At 34.5% G+C, this 27,577-nt stretch overlaps 1 long non-coding RNA gene across 1 annotated transcript; it reads right to left on the bottom strand.

Annotated features, from left to right (window-relative positions):
• Positions 1-17,287: 17,287 nt before the first annotated feature.
• LOC137241885 (uncharacterized) lies at positions 17,288-22,339 on the bottom strand. Its single transcript, XR_010950027.1, has 3 exons — positions 22,179-22,339; positions 21,942-22,084; positions 17,288-17,784 (listed from the first exon to the last, which is right to left on the bottom strand). It is a non-coding gene; the product is annotated as an uncharacterized lncRNA (long non-coding RNA).
• Between the last annotated feature and the right edge of the window lie 5,238 nt (positions 22,340-27,577).

Below are 27,577 nucleotides of genomic sequence, written 5' to 3'. Positions count from 1 at the left end.
TCGTACGATATGGGTATCAAATGAAAGGTGTTAATGAGTATTTTAAAAGTGGGTGCGCCTTAGTTCTATGGGTGGACGCCTTTTCGAGATATCGCCATAAAGGTGGACCAGGGATGACTCTAGAATGCGTTTGTACAATATGGGTATCAAACGAAAGATGTTAATGAGTATTTTAAAAGGGAGTGGGCCTTAGTTCTATAGGTGGACGCCTTTTCGAGATATCGCCATAAAGGTGGACCAGGGATGACTCTAGAATTTGTTTGTACGATATGGGTATCAAATGAAAGGTGTTAATGAGTATTTTAAAAGGGAGTGGGCCTTAGTTCTATAGGTGGACGCCTTTTCGAGATATCGCCATAAAGGTGGACCAGGGGTGACTTTAGAATTTTTTTACGATATGGGTATCAAATGAAAGATGTTAACGAGTATTTTAAAAGGGAGTGGGCCTTAATTCTATAGGTGGACGCCTTTTCGGGATATCGTTATAAAGGTGGACCAGTGTTGACTCTAGAATGCGTTTGTACATTACCGGTATCAAACGAAAGGTGATAATGAGTATTTTAAAAGGGAGTGGGCCTTAGTTCTATAGGTGGACGCCTTTTCGATATATCGCCATAAAGGTGGACCAGGGGTGGCTCTATAATATGTTTGTACAATATGGGTGTCAAATTAAAGGTATTAATAAGAATTTTAAAAGGGAGTGGTGGTAATTGTATATGTGAAGGCATTTTCGAGATATCGACCAAAATGTGGACCAGGGTGACCCAGAACATCATCTGTCGGGTACCGCTAATTTATTTATATATGTAATACCACGAACAGTATTCCTGCCATGATTCCAAGGGCTTTTGATTATGCCCTGCAGAACTTTTTCATTTTCTTTTACTTCATATGTTAGGTGTCACACCTATTTTACAAAGTTTTTTTCTAAAGTTATATTTTGCGTCAATAAACCAATCCAATTACCATGTTTCAACCCTTTTTTCGTATTTGGTATAGAATTATGGCACTTTTTCCATTTTTCGTAATTTTCGATATCGAAAAAGTGGGCGTGGTCATAGTCAGATTTCGGCCATTTTTTATGCCAAGGGAAGTGAGTTCAGATAATTATGTGAACTGAGTTTAGTAAAGATATATCGATTTTTGCTCAAGTTATCGTGTTAATGGCCGAGCGGAAGGACAGACGGTCGACTGTGTATAAAAACTGGGCGTGGCTTCAACCGATTTCGCCCTTTTTCACAGAAAACAGTTATCGTCCTAGAATCTAAGCCCCTACCAAATTTCACAAGGATTGGTAAATTTTTGTTCGTATTATGGCATTAAATGTATCCTAGACAAATCAAATGAAAAAGGGCGGAGCCACGCCCATTTTGAAATTTTCTTTTATTTTTGTATTTTGTTGCACCATATCATTACTGGAGTTGAATGTTGACATAATTTACTTATATACTGTAAAGATATTAAATTTTTTGTAAAAATTTCACTTTAAAAAAAATTTTTTTCAAAAGTGGGCGTGGTCGTTCTCCGATTTTGCTAATTTTTGTTAGGCAATCATATAGTAATAGAAATAACGTTCCTGCCAAATTCCATCATGATATCTTCAACGACTGCCAAATTACAGCTTGCAAAACTTCTAAATTACCTTCTTTTAAAAGTGGGCGGTGCCACGCCCATTGTCCAAAATTTGACTTATTTTCTATTCTGCGTCATATGTTCAACGCACCTACCAAGTTTCATTGCTTTATCCCTCTTTGGTAATGAATTATCGCAATTTTTCAATTTTTCGAAATTTTCGATATCGAAAAAATGGGCGTGGTTATAGTCCGATATCGTTCATTTTAAATAGTGATCTGAGATGAGCGCCCAGGAATCTACGTACCAAATTTCGTCAAGATATCTCAAAAATTACTCAAGTTATCGTGTTAACGGACAGACGGACGGACGGACGGACATGGCTTAATCAAATTTTTTTTCGATACTGATGATTTTGATATATGGAAGTCTATATCTATCTCGATTCCTTTATACCTGTTCAACCAACCGTTATCCAATCAAAGTTAATATACTCTGTGAGCTCTGCTCAACTGAGTATAAAAACAAAGAATCTGTTAAATAAAGACTTATGTATTTACGTGTAAGTGAAATTTGCCACAAAAAATGGGCCGGTCAAAAATTAATTCTATTTAAGATTTTTTGGTACGCTACAAATTATTTTGGAACAATTTTTTGGGATTTTGGTAGAGACTATTATAAGTAAGTGGCAACAATGGGAAACCATATTTGTATGTAGGTGAAACATTTGTGCTTTCGAATTTAGCGGGGATACATGAAGGTTTAGGTCTTTGAAATTTGCATTAGAAAACTTAGATAATTGTTCCCAAAGATGGCGCGCTTGTGCATGAAAATGAATTTCGATATTTGTATGAATTGTTCGAATTTACAAAAAACTTTTTCTATTAATTATAAACAAATAGAGTAATATTGGTTAACAAAAATAGGCCTATGCGCTGCGGCTGATCAATACGAATCGATTCATATAACATGTATATGATTTTACGTATGCTAAGTATGCGAAGCAGCCTAGTGGGTAATATACTGCCAATGCAATACGGCCGCTATGATGCCGGTTGCCGCTTTGACCTAAATTCAAAAACGTTTTTGGGACGTTTCTTTGTTTCATTTAATATACAACATGAAACTTTCCGATTCAGTCAAGATGCATTTAAATAATAATAAACCAATTTGAAATAAGAGAATATATAATAAAATAAAATAAGAAATAAAATAAATTAGCATAAAAGGCAATATAAAAAATTTAATGTTATATTTTTGTAACTTTTTTTTTGTTCAGTATAAGACGTACTTCATCTAAAATGAGGATTAAATATGCAAATGCGAAAACATTTTCGAGCAAATTTGTCATTTATATATATATATGCCAGTTATAAATAAATTAGTTAGTTTCCAAAAGTTAACTTATTATTTGTGATTTCATGTTTTTTTGAAAACAACTAAAATAAAAAGAAAGAATCTGTTAAATAAAGACTTATGCATTTACGTGTAGTGAAATTTGCCACAAAAAATGGGCCGGTCAAAAATTAATTCTATTTAAGATTTTTTGGTACGCTACAAATTATTTTGGAACAATTTTTTAGGATTTTGGTAGACCTTTATAGGTAAGTGGCAACAATGGGAAACAGTATTAGTATGTAGGTGAAACATTTGTGCTTACGAATTTACAGGGGATACATAAAGGTTTAGGTCTTTGAAATTCGCATTAGAACACTTAGATAATTGTTCCCAAAGATGGCGCGCTTGTGCATGAAAATGAATTTCAATATTTGTATGAATTGTTCAAATTTACAAAAAACTTATTCTATTAATTATAAACAAATAGAGTAATATTGGTTAACAAAAATAGGCCTATGCGCTGCGGCTGATCAATACGAATCGATTCATATAACATTTATATGATTTTACGTATGCTAAGTATGCGAAGCAGCCTAGTGGGTAATATACTGCCTATGCAATACGGCCGCTATGATGCCAGTTGCCGCTTTCACCTAAAATCAAAAACGTTTTTGGACGTTTTTTTTGCTTCGTTTAATATACAACATGAAACTTTCCGATTCAGTCAAGTTGCATTTAAATAATAATAAACCAATTTGAAATAAGAGCATATATAATAATATAAAATAAGAAATAAAATAAATTAGCAAAAAAGGCAATATCAAAAATTTAATGTTATATTTTTGTAACTTTTTTTTTTTGTTCAGTATAAGACGTACTTTATCTAAAATGAGGATTAAATCTGCAAATGCAAAACATTTTCGGGCAAATTTGCAATTAATTGTTGTAAATAAATTAGTTAGTTTCAACAAAAGTTAACTTATTGTTTGTGATTTCTTGTTTTTTTGAAAACAACTAAAATAAAAAAAACAAAGAATCTGTTAAATAAAGACTTGTGTATTTACGTGTAAGTGAAATTAGCCACAAAAAATGGGCCGGTCAAAAATTAATTCTATTTAAGATTTTTTGGTACGCTACAAATTATTTTGGAACAATATTTTGGGATTTTGGTAGAGGCTATTATAGGTAAGTGGCAACAATGGGAAACCATATTTGTATGTAGGTGAAACATTTGTGCTTTCGAATGTAGCGGGGATACATAAAGGTTTAGGCCTTTGAAATTCGCATTAGAACACTTAGATAATTGTTCCCAAAGATGGCGCGCTTGTGCATGAAAATGAATTTCTATTAATCATAAACAAATAGAGTAATATTTTTAACAAAAATAGACCTATGCATTGCGGCTGATCAATACGAATCGATTCATATATTTTTTATATGATTTTACGTATGCTAGGTATGCGAAACATCCTGTCAATTGATTGTATGGAAATTTTGTTAGCGTATTAATATATAGATTATCTAGGTCTAAAGAAATTAATTTACATTTCTAATTTGAAGCTTTTAATACATAAAATACATAAATAACTGTTCCACATGCACTAAATCAATGTTCGGTGGTAAACCTATTAAAGCAAAATTCCACTTAACTGAAACTCCTTCAGATATAAAGCAAATAATGCATATGGATGTCTACACGAATTCAAAATCAAACTTCTTGACATTCATTGATCGTTTTTCAAAATTTGCAGCTGCTTTCTATTTAGAAGACAGAAACAGTAAAACTGTGATAGAAAAAATAAGACTCTACAAGTCTCAAAAAGGGCATTTTCAGAAGCTCATTTACGACAATTTAAAGGTATAAGTATAAAGGAATTTTTGAAAGCTGAAAATATTGCTCTCCATCTGACAAAAGCCAACAACCACACTGGCTATGCCGATATTGAGCGTTTGCACAATACAATTTCCGAAAAAATAAGAGTACTTACTATTGAGGAGAAGACATTAGGTATAAAAGATAAAATAAGTAAAGCTATAGAATTCTACAATAACTCCTACCACTCTGTTACGAAAGAAAACCCAATAAACATTGAATTTGGTAATTGTGACAAAGGAAAAATATGTGAAAATATAATTATAACGCAGCAAAAATATATTAATAAGCAAAATAAATTAGGGAAAACTATGTAGGACAAAGAACTGATGGTTATATTAAGAATTACGAAGCTATACGACATAAAGATCAACCTATGTATAAGAGTTCTAAACTCGAAAACATTCACAGCTCAAATATCAAGAGAAAATTAAAATATGATAAAAATGATATGAGCGATATAAAAAGTTGAATATAATAATCATATGTTATAAAGCTTTAAGTACTTAGATATATCTATATATTTTTCATTTTGTTTTTCCTTTTATATAATGATATGAAACTTAAAAACTTAATTAATGAAATAGAATTTAAGATATATCTTCAATTCTAGCAATGGAGAAGTTACGTCCATATACATACATAATAACTATTCACCCTATTTTAAATACTTAATATATGTAAGCACTTACTTTTGTCCTTTATATGTAATTCCATTTTCATGTATGTGGGATACATATTATAATATTTCCCATTTGTATATACTTTAAACAACAGTAATAAAAATAAATAAATAAAAAACAAACAACAATAATATCTGCCTTCAAAATATGTTTTGGACTTAAGACGTGGAATTTTATTTGTGAACACAAATCGAAATTAAAAGAATACCATTAATCAAATTTAAATGAGTTTTTCTTAAGTCGCAAGACGTATTGAAAATTGCAATCGTTTAAACTGAAAAGGAAGATCTGATGGATTCTTTTGAATCAGCAGAATCAATACATGCCCCCCTTAAAACTTTCCTGTCAAAATCGTTGCCTCAATGAGGTTAGTCATAGGGCGCAGGCAGGGGGGGAGGGAGGCAAGTGTCCACCCCTAAATTCATGAAGTCTTATAATTTTTTTTTATTTATACAATTACTTTATTTTTTTTTTTGCCATTTTTAATTCTAGTGGGATGAATTTTTTATTTTTTGCGCTTGACATTCACAACATTCTTGGAATACATTTGGTTTATGGAGACTTATGGTGATTTGTTTTCTACACGAAAATGTCGCCACTTTCAGGAGCAAAAATTTCCAAGATTCTCACTTCGCCCTGTGAATTTTTAGCTCACTTAAAATGTTCAGTGCCACCCTGCATGACTTGAAAAGAACAAACATTGTAACCCTGTCACGTAATCAGCTGTTCTCCTGTCATCTGTGGTTTTTCTTCGCGCCAAATAAACAAAAACTTTCGCAAATTATATTTATTCAAATAATATTCATTTGTTTTAATAAAATTGATTTGATTTCTTTAAAACCATTACGATGGAAACAATCGAAATAAAAACTGAAAGCACAGGGTTCAGTGCAATCGTGCCTGTAACAACCTATAGGATGGAATTAAAAGCTGGAAGTCCAGGGAGTAGTAAAACTGTAACAGGTGAGTTTTTACGGCTAAATATACTTTATTTGCATTAAAGTTTGTTCACAAGTGCTTTTTGTTACTGGTTTTACCAATACCAATGCTAAAACAACACCAAACCTCGTTAATTTAAGCAGAAAGCATGAACCAGGGTATTTCTGAGTAGGAGGGCTACCGCGCGTGTCCTTTTTTTGTTATAATTGCAATAACAGCAGTTTCGCAAAGTTTTAGGACTTTCTATACTCGCTCCAGGCATACCCCGAAAGTCACTTCGAATATGCACTAAAGCTTTTTATATGTAAACGTAATACTTAAACATAAACTACTTTTTTTGCAGTGTGGACGGAAGGGGAAACCAGGCTTCTGCTCGATAGGTACGCGACTTACTTGTTGTACTAGGACCGACGAAGAAATTAAAAACAAACAAGTAAGGACGGGACTGTCTTCGGCTGTGCCGAAGACTTCATACCTTTCATGAATGGGGCTGAACAATAATCTTATCCCGTAATCTCCGAATAATCGGATGTATAAGATAAGAAATATATGTTGAACAGATCTACATACCTAAACGATTTCTAAGATAAATATAAAATAAAAAATAGGTAGGTACTTTGCGTGAGGATGCAAAGTTTCAGGTTTTTGTGGTCTGCGTGTAAAAACTATGACTACGAATCACGTATTTCAACAATATATGACCTAAACGTAACTATTTTGATGAAATTTTATGAATTTTGAAGCTTCCAGCCGTAAAAAAGGGGCAAAAAAATACAGTTTATATGGGGTATATAATATATGTACCACCGATCTCAATGATTTTTTCAGACAACAATATATGCTATACACGTAAGCATTTGGTGAAATTTGAAGCTTCTAGCTGTTAAAATGGGGCAGAAATTTCGCAAAGTTTCTTATCTGAACAATCGGTTGTATGAGATATATACTATATATACCACCGATCTCAATGATTTTTTCAGACAACAATATATACTATACACGTAAGCATTCGGTGAAATTTGAAGCTTCTAGCTGTTAAAATGGGGAAGAAATTGCGCAAAGTTTCTTATCTGAACAATCGGTTGTATGAGATTATATATACCACCGGTCTCTATGAATTTTTCAGAAAACAATATATGCTATATACGTATATACGTAAACATTTGATGAAATTTCAACATATCTAAACGATTTTTAAGATAAATATAAAATAAAAAATAGGTAGGTACTTTGTGTGAGGATGCAAAGCTTCACGTTTTTTGTGGTCTGAATGTAAAAACTATGACTACGAATCACGTATTTCAAAAATATATGACGTAAACGTAACTATTTGATGAATTTTGAAGCTTCTATCCGTAAAAAAGAGGCAAAAATGACAGTTTATGTGAAGTATATAATATATATACCACCGATCTCTATGATTTGTTCAGACAAAAATATATGCTATATACGTAAGCATTTGGTGAAATTTGAAGCTTCTAGCTGTTAAAATGGGGCAGAAATTGCGCAAAGTTTCTTATCTGAACAATCGGTTGTATGAGATATATACTATATATACCACCGATCTCAATGATTTTTTCAGACAACAATATATACTATACACGTAAGCATTTGGTGAAATTTGAAGCTTCTAGCTGTTAAAATGGGGAAGAAATTGCGCAAAGTTTCTTATCTGAACAATCGGTTGTATGAGATATATACTATATATACAACCAATCTCTATGATTTTTTCAGACAACAATATATGCCAAATACGTAAGCATTAGGAAGGAATTGCGCAAAGTTTCTTATCTGAACAATCGGTTGTATGAGATATATACTATATATACAACCAATCTCTATGATTTTTTCAGACAACAATATATGCCATATACGTAAGCATTAGGTGAAATTTGAAGCTTGTAGCTGTTAAAATCAGGCTAAAATTGCGAAAATATATATACTGTTACGAATATTAGCAAAACTAAGGAGTGCTGCCATCTCTAAGCCGATGCTAAGCAGTGACGTGAATGCACATCAATAATTCAATCATCATGTATCTACATAAACAAAACAATAACTGCGTCTACATATATGTACCATGTACGTGTACGAGCAGCAGAGAGTCAATGCACAAATACATGCATATATCTGAGATACTCCTATAAGTATACAATGAGAAAAACTATAAAATTGTGCAATTGTAGTTACAGCTGAGAAGTTTGAGAGCTACTGGACTAGTAGATTCTGGAAGCGTCTAGCAGATGCGAACGAGGAAACCAAAGAGTATAAAAGGCGACAGATGTAGAGGCGCTGGAATTCAGTTTGATTTGAGTTGTCAAGCAGTTACGACTAAGACGATATCTAGCGAGCAATAGCAGTATTATTCTGAATAGTGGATTTCATTTGAGTTATCAGTTTGGTTATTAAGCTTTTTGTTGCACAGTTTGAGTGTTGTTGTGAAGTATTTTAATAAAGGCCATTTTTCCATTATTCAATATTGGAGTTATTTATTCAACAGGTTAGCGATACGAACCTAGCAAAAGGGCAAATAAGAGGATTTGCAAGTAAATTCGTTACAATTGGTGTCAGATGAGGAATTGTTGAATAAATTCCAGAAGACAACAAGGACATGGCAAAGTTCAGTGAATTAAAGATCCAGCAACTGAAGAAGGAGTTGGAGAGCCGTGGATTGAATACAAGCGGCGTTAAACTCGAACTTCAGGCACGACTACGAGAGGCAATGGAATTAGAAGGAATTGACGTGGAAGAGTATGTCTTTCATCTTGATGGCGATGAGACAACAAAATTGGAGGAGAAAAATGAAACACCGCAGACAATGGCGAACACAGACTTGAACATGATATTGGCTGCAATATCGGCACAAATGTCCGAAATGTCATCACAAATATCCACCAACATGTCATCTCAACTAGAAGAACAGAAAACGTATATGTCATCACAATTGGAATCGCAGGAGACACGTATGAAATCCAAGATGGAAGCACAGGAGACACGTATATCCGAAATGTCGTCGCAAATGTCATCTCAACTGGAAGAGCAGAAGACATACATATATGGCATCCCAGCTGGAATCACATGAGATACGTATTTCAGAAATGTCCACACAGATTACATCAAAGATGGAAACACAACTGAAAGAGCAAGAGGCACGTATATCATCAAAACTCGAAGCGCGTATGGACGAGAAAATAACGCAGTTTGAAGAAAAATTCGAGGCAGAGGTGGATGCTTTGAGAGGTCGTATACAGGAATTGCAACTAATTCGCCCAGTTGTTTCAGCAAGCAATACGAAGGTAAAAACTCCAACTTTTGACGGCTCAGTTCCTTTCCAGGTGTTTAAGATTCAGTTTGAGAAGATCGGAGCAGTGAACAACTGGAGTGCGGAAGATAAAGTTGCTGCACTATTAGTGGCATTGAAAGGATCTGCTGCTGAAATCCTACAGACTATTCCCGAGGGAGAGCGGAACAACTACGAAACATTGATGAGCGCTCTAGAGAGACGATACGGAACTGAGCATAGGAGACAGATATAACAAATGGAGTTGCTGAACCGCTTCCAGAGGCCTGGTGAAACATTGCAAGAGTTTGCGTCGGATATTGAAAGGCTAGCACATTTAGCGAATGCGGATGCACCCGTGGAATACACTGAAAGGGTAAAGATTCAGAGCTTTATAAATGGCATACAAGATGTGGAAACGAAGCGGGCTACATATGCGAATCCAAAACTAACATTTGCTGAAACGGTATCGCATGCTCTGATTCAGGAAACAGCGTCGCTTCTGTGTAAGCCAGTTTTCAAAGCACACCGTGTGGAAGTAGAAAGGCCAGAGTGGGTAGACACAATTTTGGAAGCACTGAAGGGATCTCAACAGAAGAATGCCGGAGTTATTAAATGTTTCAAGTGCGGCAACCCAGGTCACATTTCACGTCATTGCGATCTTGGTCCTAATAGTTCCAACAATGTGGGTGGCCGTAAACGCAAAGCTGGCGGAAATGAGCAAGAGCGTGTCGGATGTAAAGAACGAAAACTTGCCCCGGCTATTGAATGTCCTGTGATATCTGTGTCGCTTATTGGAAGGAAATCAAACAGAGGGAATGTGGATGGTAAAGAGTGTGTACTGACTGTAGATACGGGGGCATCTGATTCCTTGATTCGATCTGATTTGGTCTACAGGAGAGTAAAGTCATTACCTGGAGCAAGGTTGCGTACGGTCACTGGCGAGTATAATCAAGTCCAAGCCGAAGTGGTATGTGAGGTATTAATTGGAAAAGTCATGGTTCTACACAAATTCACACAAGGTTGTGAAGAAGATCAGTGATACCATCTACCGCATACAAAGCATTGAGAAACCACGGAGTAGAAGAGTGGTACATTTGGAGATGCTAGCAGCGTTTAGATCGAGAGATTTATCTGATCGGGACGATCAGACTTAGGAGGAGGGCAGTGTTACGAATATTAGCAAAACTAAGGAGTGCTGCCAGCTCTAAGCCGATGCTAAGCAGTGACGTGAATGCACATCAATAATTCCAGGCATGCTTAACCAACGAACCGATATAATTTCGTTACGATAATTAACGTTAATAAACGAAACAAAGTCATTTCGTTTCGTTTATTAACGTTAAGAACGTCAAATTAACGAAATGATTTGGTTTCGTTTTCTGCCCTACCAAAACGAAATCAAATCGTTTATGTTGATTATTAATTTCAAGCTATGCTGGCAAAGCTGATTGATGGCGGAGTCATTAAAGGTGAAAGCATTAGCCAAGCTGATTGCAACTTTTCTCATGAATTTTGACAGTACGAACATTTCTCAGAGTATTTTTGACATTACCGCCAACGAATTACACAAACAAATTACATGGAGTTTGTGTGTGTATGTCCGCTCTCTGTTACCACCTTACGGCTTCACCATGGCTATAGCATTGCCAGCACAATTCAAACATAAAGTATCACGTTTTTGATAACGTTTTTAACGTTAACGAAAGCTTTTCGTTTCGGTTAAAAACGAGATACAATTTATCTTGACAATTTCTTTATCGATACTATTTCAAAGTGTTTCAACAGAAACGGTGGAAATTTTTTGATAAACGATTAGCTTAACGTTAAGGTGCATCCCTGAATAATTCAATCATCATGTATCTACATAAACGAAACAATAACTGCGTCTACATATATGTACCATGTACGTGTACGAGCAGCAGAGTCAATGCACAAATACATGCATATATCTGAGATACTCCTATAAGTATGCAATGAGAAAAACTATAAAATTGTGCAATTGTAGTTACAGCTGAGAAGTTTGAGAGCTACTGGACTAGTAGATTCTGGAAGCGTCTAGAAGATGCGAACGAGGAAACCAAAGAGTATAAATGGCGACATATGTGGAGGCCCTGGAATTCAGTTTGATTTGAGTTGTCAAGCAGTTACGACTAAGACGATATCTAGCGAGCAATAGCAGTATTATTTTGAATAGTGGAGTTTCATTTGAGCTATCAGTTTGGTTATTAAGCTATTCGTTGCACAGTTTGAGTGTTATTGTGAAGTATTTTAATAAAGGCCATTTTTCCATTATTCAATATTGGAGTTATTTATTCAACAGTTTAGCGATACGAAACTAGCAAAAGGGCAAATAAGAGGATTTGCAAGTAAATTCGTTACAATATATACTATATATACCACCATATATATACTATATATACCACCGATCTGTATGATTTTTTCAGACAACAATATATGCTATGTACGTAAGCATTCGTTGAAATTTAAAGCCTCTAGCTCTTAAAATAGGGCAGCAATTACGAAAAGTTTCTTATCTGAACAATTGGTTGTGGGGGATATATGTATACTATATATACGACCGATCTCATTAATTTTTTCAGGCAACAATATGTGCAATATACGAAAATATATGGTGAAGTTTGAAGCTTCAATCTATTAAATTGAGTAAGGTATTACAAAAATCCTCTTTTTTCTGAAAAATCGGTTGTATGGAGGATATATGCTATAGTGGTCCGATCAGGCCGGTTCCGACAAATGTCTAATCGGACACCGAAATACACCCGCTCACCAAATTTTATCAAGATATCTCAAAAATTGAGGGACTAGTTTGCATACAAACAGACAGACGGACATGGCTAAATCAACTCAGCTCTTCAACCTGATTATTTCGGTATACTTAATGGTGGGTCTATCTATTTTCCTTTAAGGACTTACAATTTTGGGTTTCGTGAATGGAGAGGGCTGATAAAATGGAAAGCCTTTTGGAAAAACTTATGGCAGAAAATATGTGGAATACTGAATTTATATCTTAAGATAAGACTGAATCGATTAAATTTTATTATTTTTATTAATTTAAATTCACTATTATTATTTTGGACACACATGCATATGTCCTTACAAATGCATAAATACTACAACTTTGTATAAAATGCAGAGAAGGTATAGATTTAAATTTAGATCTTTTCAATTATATTCATTCCTTTATTACAGTTTATTTCTAGTCTTGATATATTGTATGTTTCGTTAAATTGTTAAAAAGTACCTGCATGAAGCAAGCGGATGTTCTCTTAATTTTTAATAAATATAATTACATGCATATGTATATGGGGTATTCCATCCCATTTCGACCAATTTTGACCCCGACCCCTTTAGAATTGGCTGAAAGTTTTTCTTCTTTTTCTAGCTTACGAAAGACTTTTTCAGAATTTTTTCATCCAACTCAAAAAAAGTTATGAATTTTTAAAAAGACACCGTTTTTTTTCAAAATGCTATAACTTTTTCAAAAATTGACCGTTTGGGATCTTTTTTTTTTTTAATTTGTTTTTAAATGTACTTTTCGGAAAAAATACAAAAAAATTTTTAAAGTTTTTTTTCTGTAATTTTTCAGTTTTTCGAGATTTTTCGAAATTCGCCATCTTTTTTTTTTCATAAAAAACTTCAATCAATTCTGCAATCATCCCCACTAATCCCGGAGTGGGCCGATATTTTTTTTTTTTTTATTTAATTGAAAAAAAACTAAAATTTTTTTGTATTTTTTCCGAAAAGTACATTTAAAAACAAATTTAAAAGAACAAAGATCCCAAACCGTAAATTTTTGAAAAAGTTATAGCATTTTGAAAACAAAAACGGTGTCCAACTCAAAATAAGTTATGAATTTAAAAAAAAAACGGTGTTTTTTTTCAAAATGCTATAACTTTTTCAAAAATTTACCGTTTGGGATCATTTTTTTTTTTTAATTTTTTTTTAAATGTACTTTTCGGAAAAAATACAAAAAAATTTTTAAAGTTTTTTTTTCAATTAAATAAAAAAAAAAAATTGGCCCACTCCGGGATTAGTGGGGATGATTGCAGAATTGATTTAAGTTTTTTATGAAAAAACAAAACATGGCAAATTTCGAAAAATCTCGAAAAACTGAAAAATTACAAAAAAAAAAACTTTAAACATTTTTTTGTATTTTTTCCGAAAAGTACATTTAAAAACAAATTAAAAAAAAAAAAACAGATCCCAAACGGTCAATTTTTGAAAAATTTATAGCATTTTGAAAACAAAAACGGTGTTTTTTTTTTAAATTCATAACTTTTTTTGAGTTGGATGAAAAAATTTTTAAAAATTCTGAAAAACGTCTTTCGTAAGCTAGAAAAAGAAGAAAAACTTTCAGCCAATTCTAAAGGGGTCGGGTTCAAAATTGGTCGAAATGGGATGGAATACCCCATATATAAAAGAGTCTTTGTAATGACAATGGCAACTGCACACTATTTTGGTGACAACGTCGTTCTGCAGGATAAGATAAATTTTATTTGTGATTTTATTCTCCGCCTAAATAAAAGATAATTTGGTTTGAGATTTGAATTTGATTTCAAATCAAATACAAGTATCTTTAATTTAGAATGAATATATTGTCTGGCTATAGTTAACGAAATAGTTAAGCTACTGCATATGTGTATTAATACGTTTGCCCTATTGGTTTGTTGAGTGGAAATACTTTAGTAACTACGCCGATGCCTTTGTTTACTCCTTCACAAAAAGCATTCAGAGCTTTATCATTGGTACCCATCTTTTCAAGCTCATCCCCACTCAGCATTTAGGTGATTCAATTTTGAATTTCCCTACATATCAATACAATTTGATTACTCTTTCTGACTATATAATGAGTTATCATACAATTGAACAAAAAAAAATTATCAAATATGAATACTTTTGATGATGAAAAACTAAAAAGCATTTTTCGATCACTTTTTGGAATCATTTTTGAAGTCCTTTAATGACTAAATTTTAATATTTCATAAAAACCAACAAAAAGAATAATCAAATATGCTTACCTTTGATGATCAAAAACTGAATATAGTTTTTCAATCACATTTTGGAAACATATTTGAATCAAATGTGTTTACTTTAGGTGATCAAAAATTTATAATAATTTTTCATTCAGCTTTCTGAATCTTTTATGAATATATTTGTTGACTGAATAATGAATTTTATACTTGTTGAAATTTTACTTTTTAATAAAAATTAAATTTTTTCACATACACATATTTTTTCAATCATGAAGCTAAGAAAAAATATATAAAAATTTTATTATTTATGCAAAAGATATTCTTCAGGACAAAAATAATATAATGCTTCTCGTGAACGAAGATTTCCCCAACCATTTCTCACCTTCAGCTTCCCAGAAAACACATAATGATTGGTCAATACATATGTAGGTTGTGAGCTATTTGAACCGCAGGTAAGTGAAACTGTATTGACACACCTGGATAACGGCTTCAACATCCCGTATCGTATCCGTATTTCAAGATGTTGACGATCATAGTTGATGCTGGATGTTGCGATCGAAGTGTATATCGGTCAAGTTTGTTTGCGAGTTAGCTGTGGTTCGAATATGTAGCTCACTTTCGCATGCTTTCTTCCCCTGATGAAATAAGATTCTTATGTAGTATCCTATTTTGAATGAGATATGAAGAATAAATGCATTATAAAGGCATTAAAAATGATTCAAAAATCTCAATCAAAACTATTGAAATATGTTCACGAATATGATCAGAAAATGACTGTGAAAAGCGGTCAAATATTACTCTAAAACTATTAAAGCTCAATTTTACAATGATATCAAATATGAATAAAAAGCGTTTCGAAATAGGAATCATAAATGATTATTCAAGAATAATCACATTTATGCATATATGTATGTAATACTTCTATATTGCTACAAAAGGCTAGGTACATTCCCAAACATCAGAGTGCCGATATATTGCTGTTTTTTAAATGTTTTTGTTTTTGTATTCAAAAAACGAATGTACCTAAATTTAAATTTTTTCTTGTCACACTTATGCTTCTACAATCACAAAAATTGTGTAGGCTGTTTTGGTTTGATTTCGAATTCAAAACTCATTGCGAGTATTTTGTATTAGCAATATAGGAGTATTGCATATATGCATTTATGGTACTTTTTTCTCCCGACGATACGCTAATTTTCGAACAGAAAATGCTTTTAAATTTGAACGTTTGTAATCATCTTAGGGTATGATATTTAAATATTTTTTGATCAAAATTTTCAAAAAATGCTGGCTGGGTCAATTGCTCGGACAACTGCTGTTTGCCGAATGCTGGCGATATGTATGGTGGTCTGGAAACCTACATAAATTGCTGTAGCATGAAACAGTATTGATACTTCGGCCTAAAACGTTAATATGAATGAAATGATTATAATTTGGCAAACTATGAGCTGCATCGTAATTTGTATTTTTTACCTGAAACAGCAGTGGGCCATATGGTTCATCATCAGACTCGCCTAATAGCGTCATACCACTTCTAAGTGGTGGAAAAGTTTGATTCGGGCCTATTTTCATTTGCATATTGTCATCAACTACAGGACCAACTGCATTTACACGAAAAATTTCGTCTATGTGAAATTCATTTGACTCTTGTTCCAAACCTTGCTTTACATGTGAGTGAAAAGATGTTCAAAGCGATGTTTGGATGGGCTAATTGCTTTTAGTTTATATTCTGTATTTCCCAATTGTGGTTCAGGTGATAAAATTCCTTGATCAAAATCAATAGTTTTATTATTGAGAGAATCTAGTTCTCCTTCACTACTGCTACAATTTCCGCACTCACTTTGTCTCTTATTTTTACCGCCGTCTTATTTGCTAGATGATTTTCGAGATTTCTTTTCTTTACGGCGGTTTACGCTGTTATTGTTTGAATTGCCATCGAATAGACTTAAGAGCTCACAATCCATGGTCTGTAAAAATTTAAACATCAGAAGTATAGGACCACAAATACAAATAAGCAAATTTTTAGCTCACCTTCATCAAATTGAGTTGGCGCGCAGGTCGTGTTGATATCAGTTCCAAAGGCGGTAATTCTAATTCTGTTCCCACGATTTAACTGGTATTGCTGCTGGTACTGGACGCTTACTAGTTTTTCGTGGTTCGATATTTCGCTGGCGGTAGCGGGCAAACACTGTATATTTGTTGGTGGCTGGTTGTACTCGTCGTTTGTTTAATTATATTCAGGATAGTAATAATTCATTCATTTCATCATAAAAAAAGTGGAGTTTCAATAGGAATTGTTTTTTAAAATAGTGATTTGATTTGATTTCTCTTTATTTTGCCAAGCTCAGTGGGGACTGAGTCGATAGTTTCAGGAAGAAAATGTTCGTCAACAGTAACAGGGGGAACATAATACTCTTCTGCTTCTATTATATCTTTTTTGTCTATGTAAATATTATGAAGTACGCAGCACGCTAATATAAAGTTTGCAGTAGTCTCAACTTCATGGAAATCTAATCGTATGAGTTGCCTGAAGCGGCACTTTAACAAACCATGCGCGTTTTCGATTCGTACACGAGTTTGACAAAATTTGAGATTGTAGTTTTTTTCTTGTTGCGTTAAGTTCCCGTAATCTCTGTAGGGTGTCAACCAGTAGTTTCTTATCGGATATGCAGAATCGCCCAACAGGTGATATTTCGGCAAACATAAATTATAAACGATAAATTAAGAACACGGGAGTCATGGACTCTGCTTGGTACACCAGTGAAAACATCTAAAAATTTTAAATTTGCATCGCATATGCCCTGCATAGTCACAGAAATGGTATCATGCCTGTTAATGTATGTTGAACGAATTTTTAGTTTTGGCACCCTTATTGAAATATAGGTCCCTTCAATACAGCCTAATACGTTTGGAAATCTTGATATCGCTTCAAATTTTTTTGCTATACCCTCTTTTTCATATTCACTTTGCGGAAATTTTATAACATTCCGTGAAAGCTCAACGAGAAACGATGTAACATTGTTTATCATGTAATGAGCAAAAGAATATGAAATATTGAATAAGTTGCTAACTTCTCGTATAGTGGTCTTGTTGCTGCAAAACCTAAAATAAAAAAGGAGGAGTCAATCTCACAAACTTATGTTTATCGCTTGGCCAATTATATATATCGTCGCCTACTAAGCAGAAGAATGAATGTGCAATTTTTCTGATTTTGTGTTATAGGCGTCGTTATATTACCCTTTACATTCTCTAGGTTCTACTTAAATCTAGAGCTTCCTACGCACATGGAAATCCCAATAATTTGTAGTGCCCTTTTCATGAATATACAATTCAATCACACAAAGCTGAGCCAGAAAAATGAATGTAGCACATTCATATAGCACATTCATGTTTCACTCACCAAAACTTTTCGAGGTTCGCACACAATTGTATAACGATTTTTTATTTATAATTATTTTACTCAGGGACCTTTAAAACTACCCATGCGATATATGGGACTAGATGTCGTTAACATAGGACTAATATGTTCCACTAAAGGAAGTCAAAACTGAAAGCAGGAAACAGCCATGGTTCACGAATCAAGTGTTGTCGGCTATTAGAGCACGCAATAAGTTATATAGTCGTTGGAAGCGTGACCCTACGGAAACAGCTTGGGAGTTTTATCGCCAAGCCAGAAATAATGCTACGCTGCTAATTAAGAATTCTAAAAGAGAATTTTATAAAACGAACCTTGATACTGATTTGCCGGTTAAAAATCTCTGGCAAAATATAAGATCCCTAAGTATCGGGTCAAAAATTAATTCAGTATGCGATTTAAATCCAGATGATATGAACAATTTCTTTCAACAGTCATGCAAAACAAATAATTACGGGAACTTCAAGATTGATGAAAGTTTACTTCATACACCAGGAAATGAATTTCAGTTCAATGCAGTAACAGAGGTCTATGTCATGAGAAGTATGATTGCAATTAAATCGAATGCAGTTGGTGAGGATGGTGTTAGACTTAGGTTTTTGAAACTGATAATGCAATACATAGTGCCAACTCTGACTCACATAATTAATTTTTCAATTACAACGTCAACTTTCCCGATGCTTGGAAAATAGCAAAAGTCATTCCTGTTGCTAAAAAACCGTCGGCTGCTGTCTCAACAGGTTATCGTCCCATAAGTATATTGACAGTATTGTCAAAAGTCTGGGAGAAACTAGTGGCTGCCCAAATTACAGAATATCTTAATACAAAAAGGCTCTTGAGCAAATTTCAGTCTGGTTACAGACCCTTCCACAGTTGTAATACCGCCATGCTCAAAATTATCGAAGATATCCGCCCTGCCTATGACAGAGGTGAATTAACTGCGCTGGCGCTTTTGGATTTTTCCAAAGCTTTCGACCCAGTGGATCACTCTATTCTTTTACTAAAATTAAGCAAATACTACGGATTCTCTGATAGTTCCGTAAGATTGCTTGAAAGTTATCTTGGAGGTCGCTTACAAAAAGTAGTGGTTGGAACTAGTTGCTCGGAGATGAAACGCCTTGATTCAGGGGTGCCACAGGGATCCATTCTCGGTCCAATACTATTTTCTATTTTTATTAATGATATGACCTATATTACCAAGAGCGTATCGATACATCTGTATGCTGATGATGCTCAGGTATATCTTTCTCGTCCGATTGGCCTATCTGATGATCTGGTGTGCAGAATGAATGAAGTCCTTCAGCACATATCTTCATGGGCAAATGACAATAAATTAAATCTAAATGCTTCTAAGACCAAGGCTATGTGTTTGGCGCATTCCCGGCAGCTCGTTACAACATTGTCTACTTTATCCTTGCAAGGTCTTGATATTAATTATGAGTCTGTGGTTACGAGCCTTGGATTTAAGTTGAACTCATACCTTGGATGCAAGGACCATGTAAACTATGCCTTAAGCAAAATATACTACGTCCTATGAAAGTTGTGGCATTCAGCAGATCTAATTCCAATTAATGTGAAACTGAAATTGGTGAGAACTCTTGTAGTTCCACTGATATCCTTTGGGGGATCGTTTTCGGAAATATTGACAGTGAGTCACTGAAAAAGCTGCAGCTAGCTTTAAACAGCTGCGTTCGATATATATTTTTTAGGCGGAAATTTGATCATATATCACAGTTTTCCTCCAAGATACTTAACTGCAGTCTCGTTAGCTTTCAGAATTATCGCACTTTGGGGTTCCAGCACGATTTAATCCATAAAAGGCAACCGGAATACCTCTTTAGAAATTTACGTTTTTCAAAATCCGACAGAACTGGCAACCTTATTGTTCCACGCTATAAGTATCTTACATCTTCCAGAACATTCTTTGTCAGTGCTATAAAATTATGGAACTCACTACCAAATGACATTAAAAATTAACGCAATAACAAGCGCTTTAAATTGGCTTTATCAGAATTTTTGCAAAATATACATGCATAATATCTTTTTTAATTTTTCTGAATCAGTCATTCTTCTAATTTGTTTCTTATTTTGTTTTATTTTTGTGCATTCATACAATTATACACACATAGAATAGTTGGTATTAATTCTACGATTAGTTTTAATAAACATAATATATGTATATTAAAAATAAATTTAGAAATTCGAAATATTGTATAAGATCCGAATGTTGACGTACGTTAAGAGACAATAGTCTCACCTGTACAAATTTATTAATAAACTATATTGAATATATATGCTAGTTGATATAAGTAAAAGATGAGCTTTATAAGGCATTCTTCATAAAAAATTGTACCGATGAAGAATTTTTAATAGCTGAATATTCGAAAAAAAGATAATTGTTTAATTGAAGACAAACCGATTTATACGAAGCCGTTGCCTCTTCTCGAATCAAAACTAAAATACTTGAAAAAATTGCGCTTCCCAAGGCCGTCGGTTCTATGTACCGGAGCGACACGGGATTTTTCCCGACCAAGGACTGTCTGTCGTCTGACTTAAGGAGTCATCTCCGTAAGCATTATGAGGAAATACGGCATCTAAGAAATCAGCCGTATGAAGCCAAAAAACACAAGCAGGTCTTCAGTGAACTCCGCAAACAGGCGTCGGACGTTTATGCCAGGAATTCCCCGGTGAATCCAGTACTTAAAGAACAGTGCACAAAACTTGCGAAAGAGGAACGCATACTCCCCAGGGAAACGCGGGTCACTCTAGCTCAGCTTCGTTCTGGATATTGTAACAGGTTAAACTCTTACCTATACAGAATCAACCCCGACATACAAAATGTATGCCCGGCTTGCAATATGTCCCCACATGACACCAACCATCTCTTTAATTGTAATGTGCAACCAACGCCTCTAACACCCCTTTCATTATGGTCCACCCCTGTTGAAACAGCAAGCTTCCTTGGACTCCCGTTAAAGGATATTGATGACAATATGTGATCGGTCGCAACTGTTAGGGGGGGCGAAGCACTGCTACAAAAACAACAACAAAATTGTGTGAAAAACTGGTTATACCAAAACAATGTCATTCTTTTTATAAAAATCTTGAGGGCAGCACTTTTCCCGAACCCAACATTTCAGAAGATTCTGATTCTGATCAGAATAAGAACTAGTTTTTATTTGCAATAATATCTTAAATAAAAACACATTAGTGTATATGAAATTGAATTGAATGTATAACTTTTTCATTTACATACATACTTTCGATAAGTCAAAGCCGCGGATGTTTTCCCAAGTACTGTGGTGCTCCAAATCCCAATCCACCAACAGAATTGGCCTAGCAGGTATTGGCTTGGCCCTAACGTTATTTACAAATCAATCTGCATTGATTTTTTTTATTTGTTTTGAGGTTAAGGCCATACCACGACCACTTGGGACCATTCTTATAGTGTATTTGCATTCAGCACATCAAAATGTATAGAAAACATGAGTCGCATTACCTGATCCGACTACATTTAATTTTTTTGTATAGCTGTGTTAACAAAAAATTAGATCAGTTTTTAAATTTTTGTTATGCCAGAAAAATGAATGTGCTAAATCTCGGAAAATAGAAAGGATGCGAGCAGAGCAATAATCTCAGTTGAAAGAGCATAGTGTGAGTATAATATATAGATACACTTTTACATTAGAAACAAATTCTTCTAATTTTGAGGGAGTAATAAAGTTGGAAACTCGATTTTCCAACATTTTCATTTTGGCACATTAATGCTTCTGGCAAGCGGGCGACGATATATAAATATTTATTTACAAATACCTAAGCTAGTAATATAATAAATATGAATTACCATAAAAATAATAGCACATGTGTGTTTGGCGCTAATTGTGGCCCTCCTCCTTTATAACTCCTCTTTGCATAATATGGGCTGATAGAGTATTTAGAAATTAAATACTCCGCACTGTCACGTTCAACTCGAAAATGTTTTCTGAACTAGGAATGCGTAAAAGAAAAATATTAGTGCTATTGGCCAGAGATTTATAAAGATACCTATTGCACTAAAGTTGCATCCTTCCCAAAAACTTACCTCGACGTTAGTGTACAAATTGACTACGCCTTGCACAAAATCCATTACGCGCAAATATTTATTAGTTGGGTGCAAAACTAGAGTCAGCTCCTCGTCGTCCGATGAGGAAGACGATGACTCCAAAAGATTTTCGACGGCGCTATATACAAAATATGTGAGGCGTTTACCCGTCTCCTAGTCCTTCTATGATAATGAGAAATATGCAATTAGCAATGCAATTGAAATATGTACATAAATATGTATATTGTCTTGTTTTTTCGCGTTAGCATACTCACCTCGAACCGACAAATATAATAATTCAGTTATTTGCCAAATATGTAACTTTTTTAGCAAAAATGTACCTTGGAAAAATAACATTGCCGCCAAAATGAAATGTCAAAATTTTGAATGCTTTATCGGAGCTGCTTTATCGTAGGTGATTTATGTTTGCTAGAAAGTGGCAGATAGTATAGTGTGTTTAGTCAATGTGATTCATCAGCTGATTGACAGGGCTGTTCTTTGCACCGTCAATGGCAGCGAGGGCAAGTAATGTTGCATTTTTGGCCATATTTAGGGGTAGGTTGTTGAGAAAAGACAATGATACCCTCTACAACTTTTTGAAGAGTTGGCGTGAAGGCGACATTTTCGTGTAGAAAAGAAAACACCATTAGTTTCTCTGTTCAAAAAAAAAAAAAGTTGAATTGTATAATAATAAATTACAAAGATGGACATACGCAAATTTTTTAAAGGTAAGATGTTTACTAAGTAGTGGAATGAGTAGAGTCTGTGGTATACTGTGCTGATCCGGAAATAAACAGATCCTACAGGCTGCTGGATTACTGTAGCGTTTTCCAAGCGAAAATATTAGCCGTAACCAAAGCAGTAGAAACCCTGGAAGAAAATAGCCCAACCTGCAATCGTGTTAACTTTTAGATTGACAGTCAAGCAGCAATTAAAGCAATAATCTCGCATAGCACAGCATCTAAGTGCGGGTTAGAGTGTAAGCAGTCTCTGGAGAGATCGGGACAGGGAGAAGCATACATGGGAATAGATGAGAATGAAAAAGCGGATGAACTAGCTAAAAAAGGCGCATCCCTTGAAGCGTGCTCCGTAGACGTCCCAATTAGACTGGGCGAAATTAAGCGAAGGCGAGAGGTGCACATGATCGACCAACCAGGAAAGACGTGGGTTCAAGCGCGGGGCTGCAAAGTTTCGAAGATTATGTGCAGGTCTTACAACCTTAGACTAACAAAGTTGTTTCTATCATTAAATAGAGAGGACTGTAGACTCATGACGGGTATTCTGACTGAACACTGCCTTCTGGCGTCACATGCCTTTAAATTAGGCTTGGTCAGTGATAGCAGATGTAGGAAGTGCGGGTTGGAGGAGGAAACGATCGAGCACGTTCTGTGCTCGTGCCCTGCACTTGCCAGGCTAAGACTCCAGCTATTAGGGATGATACAGCTGTCAGATCTAGAAGCAGCAAGTGGCTTAAGTCCTAGGAAGCTTTTAGTATTTGCCAAGAGGACGGAGTTATTTTATAAAATAGGTCCTGGTTTTTGATAGGGTTTTTCAGTTTGGTCGTTAAAACAAACTTCTGGTAACACTACGGACTTATTCAGTCTATATGAGGTCCTCATGGATCGGCCAGTTCAATCTAACCTAACCTAAGATATTTACTACTGATAACCTTAGCACCTTTAACCACAGTGGCTACCATTTAGTTAGATTTAGTCATTTCTATAAAATTGCAGTCTGCAATTAACTTTGGTAATTCCAAAAAGAGGCGCCAACACGTTATTCGGACAGAGTTTGCTGAAATTTTGGATGGTGAATTTTTGCCGCCCGCTTTTGAAATGCATTTTACACACTTTTGTGATGTATTATTGTTTGTTTCGAGATATTGTGTTAATTAATAAATCTGTTCAAATTACCAGCGGGCGCAAGAAAATACATCAAACCATAATACATATATGCACAAATGCGTACAAATATATATATTACGATGATACTACAAAATCTTCTTGAACTTTGTCAGGGACCTGGCACTTAGCCGGGTTTGACATCCACCATAATACATATGTGCACTAGCGCATACAAATATATATATCCGGGTTCATTTTGTGTTTTTTATAGTGTCTTTTGACAAAGCAAAATTTTGAACTCCTGCCTTCGGATTAATAATACTGAAGTGAAAACGCGTCTTTCGATAACTTGTCAGATATTTTTGGAAATGTTTTTGAAGTTGATCCCTGTTCTAGAATATTTCCAAAATAAGTTTTATCAATTACGATTTTTCAAGTAAAAGCTAGGCTGAAAGAGTTAAAGTATACAATGCATTTCCACACATAACCACAAAACTATTCAAATTGAAGGGATTCGCATTCGAAGCTTATCTTCCTCAAAAAGTTTTGTTCTTGCTTCAACCCAAACTGTATACTTGTGTCTTCACAGCACCAAAACGAAAGATTGTGGAACCTGCCACGACTCGGGTTGAAGAAGTTGCTGCTTCCTGTTTGAGTCTGCAAGAGAAGCCTACATGTTCAAAAGTTTTGAATGAATGATATACATTTTTTGTGTTTTTACCAATCACAATATTTATTAGCATGTATACGCAGGTAATGTAGCAAATTTTTTTAGCACTCGGCCACTATCCTGGAACATTACCTGCGTATACATGCTAATGAATACAAATCAATGGTACCTGGGAGCAGTCAGAGAAGCAAAGAACATTTTGGAAATAACACCAATCAACCTGTCATTACAAATTGGGTACGAGAAATAGTGGAGTAGAATAGAAAATTCATGTCGTCTTTTATAGAAACTGTTATATTCTGTGGCGTCCATAATCTGCCACTGAGAGGAAAGAACAATGATGATATTACCTTCACATTTTGAATTTAGATGTATTTATTTTTAAACTAACACCAGTTTTAAAATCATATCTAAAATTTTGATTGTGACAATATTGAATATTCATAAGCACGCTTCTCGCAAGCAAATAAAAATACAAGTATCATTAGAGACTTGGTCGTTCTAAATTAAGCGCATTTTGATTATCCTGTTCAGTAATGCGCACTTTGCAATGCATTTGTATTATGGAGATCAAGAATCATCCAGCGAAGCTTCGTAAATTACAGATTTATACAGAATTGTGTAACTTCACTTCAGCTAAATATCACTTTTCATTTTCAGTTGTGATAGAATAGAAGTGTTATAAATAAGACAAAGTATATTAAACAAAGTAATACTGAACTTGACAGTTCTCCCTCCTCTGTATGAATTTTTGTTTCAAATGAAAAAAATATTTAACTCATTGACTTCCAAAAAATTCAATTTTTTTTTTTAAATACACAAAATTTTCAATTTGAATACTTTTGTTGAAAAAAAAAACAACAACGCGCATCCGTAATAAGTGATATCCTGGAATAAATCAGTGTGAGAAGACATTCATAAGTTGTGCTGTTTACGGAATTACTCAGAATATCAGTTGTACAATTCTTTAAGGCATCTAGTTCGGATGAAAAGCGACTCCAAGGAGCCCACGTTAAGGAAGTTTTCGCATATTTCCGACCGAGCTGGTTATATTTTTTTGTGAAAACTGGTTGCCAAAGTGACGAAATATTTAGTTTGAAACCTACAATTTTCTGAAAACCTACTCGCATTTACGAATTTGCTAGCACTACTACTACTACATACTACTTTAAGTCCTTTTCTATTACAATTTCTGCTGAGAAAGATATAATTTCTTCCCCTTTTCCATGCTAAGTAAAAGCAACACGAACTGATTTTTGATTTCGAGTGCTTCGAGTGAGCAAACCTGCAGTAGTTGAATCATGTTTAGGATCCAAAATATATGATTAGGCCACAAAGAGCTAATGCGCTTGTTTAATTTGCCGTGTTACTGCTTATTGTTTCAAAACTATTACTTCTATCCCCATATCTCAAGATTTGGAGCAAACTTCGAAAACTATTTTATGCTTTAAGGTGTATTTTATGACCTACTCGGCCTCCAAACCAAAGCGGGTGATCAGCATCTTAAGCAGCATTTTTAAGAAGGGAAAAAAATGCTACTTACACCTCACCCCAAATCCAGAATGAAATCATCATTTTTTGTGGACAGGTTATTCAAGATGACATTATAAACGATGCAAAAAAAGCTACAGGATTCAGTCTTACGGGGGGCGAAAGCCGTGGCATAGCAGGAAATGAACAATTATCAATTGGTATCAGATTCTACGGTGAAGAAAAGCAAGTTATTCGAGATGAATTTGTAGGTTGTGTTGAACTAGATATGGATACCAAAACAACTGCCAGCGCAATAGATAATTTAATCACTGAAACAGGACTTGATCCTGAAAAGAAAGCTATTTTGAGGGAGAAATATCCTCAAGCTTTATACTTTCATTGCGTAAGTCACAAATTGAATTTAGTAGTAAATGATTTAAATGAAGTGCCCGAAATTCGCAACACTATTGCAACAATCAAGGACTCATCAATTTTTATCGTGGGGTTTTATTGCCAGAAGGAAATATGTTCCACATATTCCTGCTTTTTGCGAAACACGATGGTCAGGAAATACAGGAGTATTTCGATCTTTCTACAGTACTTTGTCAGCATAGTTAATGGATTAAAAGAACTGTCCATCGAAGGAAACACTTCAACAAAAACAATTGCCTTTCAGCTCCACTCAGCTGTCACTCAATCAACTTTCACCATATGTCTTTCTTTGATTTTGAAATACTCGTCTTATCATGTGTCACTGGTTAATATTTTCCAATCAAAGCAGTTGGATCTTCTTTCGCGCAGAAAACAAATCCAACGGATCATTCAATTAGCAAAAGATCATCGAATAAATGCGGATTCTGGAATTTATGAACTTGTTACAGATTCAAAGTCGATTGCTGAACAACAAGGATTAGAACTACAAAAACCCAGGACCGTGGACCGTAAAAACATCGATCGAATCATCCTGCTTCTGATGACACTCAATTTTGGAAGAGATCACTTTTAATTCCGTATTTAGATTCACTTGTCGCCTCACTGGAGCAAAGATTTCCTGAAGAGAACTTGCCAGCGTATACATTGTTTCACTTGCACCCAGCTAATATGTTGAAAATGAATTTCCAAGGCTTCAAGAAAGCAACAGAAAATTTTATTCAGGTTTACGGTCTTACAAGTCTTTGGAAGGACAAAAACTTAAAAGCTGAAGATCTTAGATAAGTTTGACGTGTGTGATGTCGTTCAAGAAACGCAAATGTTTTATTCAACGACGAAGCTTGCTTTGTATATTGATATCGCATTACCTTGTACGACATTTTCCACACAACGGTCTCTTAGCACGTTGAGAAGAGTAAAGAATTGGCTTCGCTCAACGATGGTCGAAAATCGTTTGAATTGTAAGAAAAGTGATGAAAATC

This window comes from Eurosta solidaginis, chromosome 1 (genome assembly GCF_040869045.1).
Source record: "Eurosta solidaginis isolate ZX-2024a chromosome 1, ASM4086904v1, whole genome shotgun sequence".
Taxonomy (NCBI): Eukaryota; Metazoa; Arthropoda; class Insecta; order Diptera; family Tephritidae; genus Eurosta; species Eurosta solidaginis.
This window is presented reverse-complemented; position numbering and strand designations above follow the sequence as displayed.